The sequence below is a fragment of the Suncus etruscus genome, chromosome 8, assembly GCF_024139225.1.
Source record: "Suncus etruscus isolate mSunEtr1 chromosome 8, mSunEtr1.pri.cur, whole genome shotgun sequence".
NCBI classification, from domain to species: Eukaryota; Metazoa; Chordata; class Mammalia; order Eulipotyphla; family Soricidae; genus Suncus; species Suncus etruscus.
In genome coordinates this window covers 36,665,251-36,673,536 of record NC_064855.1, presented here as the reverse complement: position 1 = coordinate 36,673,536, position 8,286 = coordinate 36,665,251, and positions in this window count along the sequence as shown.

The following is an 8,286-nucleotide window of genomic DNA, read 5'->3' as shown; positions in this document are numbered from 1 at the left end:
TCATATTTTTCATATACTCAAATGCTAATCAAAATACAGTGCTTTTCTAGCATTAAGTACCTAAAACTGTTTTTATAATTTTTTAAACATTTGTCACATGCTCTTTAATTTCTTTTTTTTGTTGTTGTTGTTTTTTTGTTTTGTTTTGGTTTTGGTTTTTGGGCCACACCCGGCTGTGCTCAGGGGTTACTCCTGGCTGTCTGCTCAGAAATAGCTCCTGGCAGGCACGGGGACCACATGGGACACCGGGATTCGAACCAACAACCTTTGGTCCTTGATCGGCTGCTTGCAAGGCAAACGCTGCTGTGCTATCTCTTCGGGCCTGCTCTTTAATTTCTTTAGTGTACTCAGAGCCACTAGGGATGATTCTCAAATAAAATAGCATTGTGACAAGTCATTATAAGTTTCTGAAATAAAAAGTCACATAGAAATTTTGAAGCATAATTACTACTGTGAATTAAAAATATAATTATTAAAAAATTTGCAGAGGGTGTGCTAAATTATATCATATTGACTTTATGAATGCTTGGTTGTTGGTTTTAAAAACACCCTTCAATTCAAAGTCAAATCAAGAAGGAATTCCTCTGGGAAGAATTGAAAGTAGTTGAATGGGAACAGAAAGAAGATCTCTGAATGGCAGAAGTCCATTATTTAAAGTACCTGCTTTTAATAATGGTGATGTTTTAAACTCCATCCCTAGTTTCTCCAGAACTAAATTATATTTCATGTAATGGAAACAAAAATAAAATCTATGACAATTTTTCTTGACATATTCACAGGAAGTAGGCATAAGTTACATGAATTGGCATTACATATGAAAACAAATGTTAACAATTTTTTTCTATTTAATGACACTTGACATGCTGATACTTGCTTGCTGAATAAGTTAATAAGTCTCAATAAAATGTTTTCTTCACTTTGAATTTGGATTGGATCTAAGCCATTATTTGGTTATTATAGCCATATTATAAAACCATGGCTTAATCTAAGAATAAAGCTCAATTATTATCTGACGTTTACTATTTTTTTAGGTTTACTATTTTTAAGGCACCAGCTATGACCCATAATACAGAAACTAACTTTTGTATATTAAAACTACAATATTATTTCTGTTTTGTTTTTGGTTTTTTTTGGTGTTTTTTTTTTTTTTTTTTTTTAGTTTTTGGGTCACACCCAGCGGTGCTCATGGGTTACTCCTGGCTGGCTGCTCAGAAATAGCTCCTGGCAGGCACGGGGGACCATATGGGACACCGGGATTCGAACCAACCACCTTTGGTCCTGGAACGGCTGCTTGCAAGGCAAATGCCACTGTGCTATCTCTCCGGGCCCTATTAATGAGTGCTCCCATAGTTTGATCTGCTGCTATTTGAATAAGTTATACAACCCAACTTTTTGTTTGTTTGTTTGTTTGTTTGGGCCACACCCGTTTGATGCTCAGGTCTCAGAATTGCCCCTGGCTTGGGGGGAATCATATGGGACGCTGGGGGATCGAACCGCGGTCCTTCCTTGGCTAGCGCTTGCAAGGCAGACAACTTACCTTTAGAGCCACCTTGCCAGCCTCAACCCAACTTTTTGTAGAAATTGTTTAACTAGAATAATTTTTTTAAATCTCATTTAATATACATTTTGGTCATTTCAATGCATTGTATTTGGGAATATATTTAAAACAAAGAAACATAGAATGAGGCAATGGCTCCTGAATATATGCTAAATGACAACAGATGATTTTCAGGCAGATTAGTCAATGTACTTCAATCGGAAGTACTGCTAACACAATATAACTCTTTTTTTTTTATTTAAATTTTTTATTTAAACAACTTTATTACATACATGATTGTGTTTGGGTTCCAGTCATGTAAAGAATACCACCCATCACCAGTGCAACATTATAACTCTTAAAAGACATTCTTGCAATAATTTTCAGAGACAAAAGAAAGGAGGGCTGGAAGTCCCAGCTCACAACATGAAGCTCACCACAAAGAGTGATGAGTGCAGTTAGAGAAATAACTACATTGAGAACTCTCATATCAATGTGAATGAATGAGGGAAGTAGAAAGCCTGTCTAGAGTACAGGCGGGGGTGGGGTGGGGAAGGGGGAGATTTGAGACATTGGTGATGGGAATGTTGCACTGATGAAGGGGGGTGTTCTTTACATGATTGAAACCCAACTACAATTATGTTTGTAATCAAGATATTTAAATAAATATATTAATTAAAATATATATTAAAATATATATATCTTCCACTTAACCTATAATATATATTTTCTAGCTGGAACCAAATAAAATTGATGAGAATAGAATTCATTCATTTTCATGAGAAATATTCTGGGAGGAAAAGCAGGAAGCATACATATAGGCATATTAGAATCATCACAACATTTAAAGTTGCTTTTTTAAGTAAACCATCAGAATAATAGTTTGAGGACTAGGCATTCACCTTTGTGATAGAGCATTTGCCTTGCATGTATGAGGTCCTGAGTTCAATCCCCAGTACTGCAAGTTTCTCTAGCACCACAAGATTTTTTTCCACCCACTCCCCAAATAAAAATCTGATTTTTTGTCTGTACCTATTTACCAAGGAGTTTCTCATGGTTATCTTTCTCTAGATCACACTTCAGATCTGGGGTAAATGATAGCATCATGAAAAGCTCTGTTCTTAGATTTGGTCCAAACTGGACAGTTATGATGTATCTCCTGAAGGATGGAGATTTTCTTTTCTTGTCCATATGCCCTACTTTGAGTCCTTCTCTAATTTCATTTTCCCATGCCAAATTTAAGATCAGAAAACACTCTTGTGATTCGAAAGGCCATCTGTCACATTTTGTCAGTTCTACTTATTTTCTAATGTGCACCTAAACATTTTTATTCTTTAGATGTAGGTAAGGAGAGGAAGAGCCCAGAGAATAGGAAAGTATGGTATTCCTATAATTCGAAAAGGAATCAAAGCAACCTACAGGAAGCCAGAGCTGATGAACTACAGATTTGTGATTCTGGTAAAGACAAAGCTTATCCCTCAAATCAAGGAGTATCATTTCATTTCTCTTATATTAAAAGTATAGTTATATACCATTTAGATTTCAGTACAGTAGATATTTTAGGAGATATAGTATTATCCAAATCTTTTTTAGACCTTTTTAACTTTGCTGTATTTTGGCACCTTTAAAAGACACCACAAATGTCCAACTGAACAACTTTTGGAATGGCATTACTTTTCCTTTTTCCTTTTCCAAAGAATTGGGGAGCAACTTCCATACTATTTATTTCAAAGATAGCTCATCCATTGCCCAGGAGCTCACCTGTTGAAAGATACTATCTAATTAATTTTGAGGACCCATTTTTTTAGTAGCCCAGATAAGGAAGAATTTTTATCTTTGTAACTCCAGTGCCTGTTTATAATAAAATTCTCTAGAATTGAGAGTCAGGGCAAAATAGGAAGGAAAGATAGAGTGGTAATTCAAGTGGGGTCAATGATCCAAGTAGAATTATTCTTTCCTGGCAGGAGGCTGACACACTGTTCAAGCTATCTGGAGGTAGACAATCTCCTCCATGGGTAATGTAAGTGCCACTGAGTGCAGCACCCAGGGTCATGTTTTGGGCCACAAAATAGGAGCATTGGAGAAGTCATGGCATAAATCCAGACCCACCTTTAAATTTTCATCTTACTGGGACCAGATAGAGAGTACAATAAAGCATTTGTCTTGCAACTCATCTGACTTAGCTTCAAAACATAACACCCCATAACTGCAACAGCTATATCCACAATACTTACATCCACAACACTCCACAATACCATGAACCCTGCCAGAAATGATCCCTGAGCATAGAGCCAGGAGTACCAAACCCTAAATAATAATTATAATAATAAAATAAAATTCCATTTTAAACAACATAATGGGGTTTAAATAAGGTTTCATTTGAGTTCTTAATATATTAATATAAATTGAGTGAATACTTAAGGACAGAAAATTCATGAAAAATTAACATTGCCATCCTAACATTGGCATTCCAATCCAAAGGTAACTTAAGCAGATACTGCATATTTATTTAATCATTAATCTAAACTCAGTCAGATACTTATATAACAAGATGAGAATGTTGCCTTATTTTCTCCTGTACTACATCCTCAGCACTATTCCATGTTATATCGCTGTTTCACAATATATCTTTAGAATAAAGCATATATTTGAAGAATATGATATATTTTCTAGTCCTATAACTTGAGTTTAATTGCTAGCATGTTTTACATTTTTCTCTATGAGGTAAATTAAGGAAAGTTAAAGTGAATAGCTGTCCAAAACCAAGAGTCATCTTAACTCTGGACAGAAACCAAGAGTGACCAAAAAGCATTCTGATACTACCTCAGTAGATACAAATTAACATATAGACTAGCTTTTTCCTTTATCATAATTACTATTGCCACTCCAGAAGATATGATTCAACCCTTGAGACCCAAATCAGACATTTAAGCAACTCCTCTGTCATCCTCAGCCTCAGATATTAGAAAAGTTTTCCAAGTGTGATATATATTCTTGACACATTTAGAATTGCAGCAAATGGGCTCTTTTTTAGTTCCTCCTACTCTTCCTTTGCATTTTTCCTTAGACATCACAATCACAGGCCCTCAAGTCTGAGTTGGGTACCTTATGTCTCTCAGCCTCCAGTCTCCTCATTGTCACAGTATTATTACTATATGCCAGGTTGCTGGCTTGTTGAACTGCAGGTATAACATGAGGTACCGAACCTGTTTCTACTGCTGATGCCAGCTCCACTCAATGAAACAAAGGAATAGAGTAGAAAGGAAATGGTATTTGGTTAATCCCAGAGTAGAGGTGTTTTGGATGACCGCTTCTTTCTGGAAGAGCAGATATTGGAATCAGAGTACTCTCACAACCTAGGAAAAGTTCCCTTTTGTAATAGTTTCATACATAAATCATGCAAAGCTTTCATTTACCAATCCTGTATGTTTGGGTACAGTAGAAGACAAGGCAGCAGCTAAGTTGAGCTCACAGAATGTTTTGCAAAACAGTAGGGGAAAGACTGCAAGAATATTTTTAAATATAATTTTTTCCAAGCTAAGCCATGAATATTGTATTTACACTGCTGTTGCATTCAGGAGGCCAATCTTCAGCCCAATGTCCTCAAATGCTTTCTTTAAAAAAATTTTTTTTGGTTTTTTTTTGGGGGGGGCCACACCCGGCGATGCTCAGGGGTTACTCCTGGCTATCTGCTCAGAAATAGCTCCTGGCAGGCACAGGGGACCATATGGGACACCAGGATTCGAACCAACCACCCTTGGTCCTGGATCAGCTGCTTGCAAGGCAAACACCGCTGTGCTATCTCTCCGGGCCCATTCTTTAAAATTTTTATGTGTATTTTTGAGTTACCCTTTTGGGGGATCATACCCAGCACACTCAAGGGTTACTCCTAGCTCTGCACACACACTAGGGGGACCAAATGAGATGCTAGGGACTGAACTCTGGTCAGCAGTGAGCAAATGCCCTGCCCACTGTACTGTCACTCCAGCCCCCTCATGATGCTTTTTAACTAATTTCCTAATAGCAATAAAAATCTAACCCACACAAGAAACATAATTAGAGGGATCCTCCAAATGGGACAAGGTAGAAAAAGCAAGCACAGCTTGCCAAAGGCTCATGAGATAATTAGTATGCCTACACATTTTCTTTAATTAAATATATTTGGATGTGGTGGAAAATTCACAGGAATTCTAACAATTTTTTATTAACCAAAGTACCAAAAAGGTGTCATCACAGTAACCATTCAACCTTCCAGCCACATATATATACAACCAAAGACTGAAGGAATAGAAGCAAAAGAAAGCAAGCATATTCAAATATTTGCTTTCACTTTTTCCCCTGAGGAAAATTATACAAGAGATGATAGCTTGTTTTTACATAAGCCACCTTAGTTAAGAAAAGATAACATCAAAAAGTCTTTTAAGAAAAACAGGGTGAAGAAGAGGGTGGAGGAAAAGGAAGTCCAGACACTCACATTGCAAATAAAAGGAAGAAATCAGACACTAAACCAGTGGTTTTTAACATTCTTACACCAGTGGACTTGCAGCAGGCCAGGGCCATTGGCTTAAATTAGTTTTACTTTTAGCAATAATTTTTTATTGACCAATAGGAAATTTCTGCAAACTGGCACTAGTCCACAAACCAGCAAGTGAAAAACCACGGTTCATTGATCACACCTTTGCAACCAATCCTACTGTGTCCCAGGTTCCCTTTACAACCCTGAATACCATAATTTGGTGTTATAGATGAAAGGAAATATATGCCACTTCCAATATAGCAATGATATAGCAATTCTAAACATTATAGCAATTCTGAAATGTGAAATATCTCTGGATCTAAATGGGCATTATATAGCATGTAAAATATAACAACCATACACTTGTGATGGATCTGATGTATAAGACAGCTTTTATCTGTTATTTTACCCTGTCCTCAACATTTCATTAGTGATTTTTTCCTATGCAAGTGACCAAAAACTGGGATCTAATGTTAACATATTTCAAGATCAAATTATACAGCAAACAGAATTTAACCTCAAACAATATGCCTTTATGCATTCACTCAATCAAGTAAATTTACACAAACAAGGTTTCATTTGCTACAAATTCATAAATCTTTATCCTGGAAGATAAGTAGCTTCTTCATCTAATGCCTACAGAAAAGACAAAGACATCTGGATGTGCTTGTTTCTTCCCTTCTATTCCCTCCCCCAACCCTTCAACACACAAGCAACAGCTGTAGAGTAAGGGAGCATATTTTTAAAATCCCATTTGTTCATGTAGGCACATAATATGAAGCAGCTCCAAAATGGACATCAAGTAAAAATACCAGTTTTCAAAATTCTATAATTGCATATTTACACAAATTATATAATCCCGTATGTATTTACATACAATTACATATTAGCAAATAAATAGCACAATGTTCTAGTGTTAATGAGATGAAATTGAATGGAAACACCATAAACTGAAGCCATTTGTTTATCTACAAAATAGGTGCTGGCAGGGGCAGGTTCCCCAACACTGACCTGGCATGTTCTTCAACACTGCCTGGAAACATTCACATAAAAGACTAGAGGGTAGTTCAGTCCATGCATGTGAAATCTTTGACCACGGTGCAAGAGTTGGCACCACCAATAAGAGTGGTTTGGCTATTTGAAGGTCTGTTTGTAAGAACTGGACCCATCCATTCCACAGTGGTTTACGGCTGCCATCCAATGGATTTTGGGTCTCAGGACAAGAACTAGATGCAAACTCAAGTGCCGAAGATGATTTGTTTTATTGCCCAACAGGACAATATGCATATAGAAACCCTGAGCTGCCTACTCTTCCGGAACACTTACTTACATCAGTTGCATGAGTCAAGTTTTATTTATTTACAAACCATTACAGTTTATTGTATCAATTGCCAAAAGCATATAACATTTGTTTTTTAATACCCCCCCAACAAAATATCTTCAAAAGTATACATTAAAGTAGCATTTTCTAGGAATGCATGGAGAAATAGTTTCACAAATTGATTTCTTCCTTTTATGGACTGATTTTCAAAGTATCACATGCTACTTTAAGATTACTTTTAGATATCTCCAAAATGTCCTAGAAAATGGGTTCTTTCCTGTGGTCAGATGCATAATATTTTTCTGCAAAAAAATATTGAAAACCTTTTAGAAAAACAGAAGCCTGAATATGTGCACATTTTAGCAGCAGCAAAGGATTAAATAATAAATAAGAATACATCTTAGAATTAAATTCAGTTTCTGTTTAAAAAGTAAAAACTAAAAGAAATGAAATATAAAGCTAGAAAAAAAGTGAAGCCAACATTTTGGCCTTTATCATAAATCAACTATTTTACATTTGCTTCTGTCCCATGCCCCCAAACACATAATATTTCTCAAATTTTGAATGCAAGACTTCATTTTTCCTTAATGCACATCACAGGAGAATTCAGCTGCACACTCCAGTTTAGACTAGAGAAGAGCCACATGTATCCATGGCAGTAAGTCTTGGGCTTCCGCTTCAAAACTACTTTAACTCACCAGTGACATCATTTTATTTTCCAGAGCTTGTGCATTAGAACAAAAACAAAGTTAGAATATTAAATTTTTAATTAGTTACATAAATTCCAACACATTTTTCACTGTCGCTTTCAATTTCCCAACATAACTGGCTAGAAAGTGTTCCATGTGGTATGAGAATTTGTTATAAATTCCTTTTTCTTAAATATTGCTTTAAGAATTTGGCTCTTTTCTC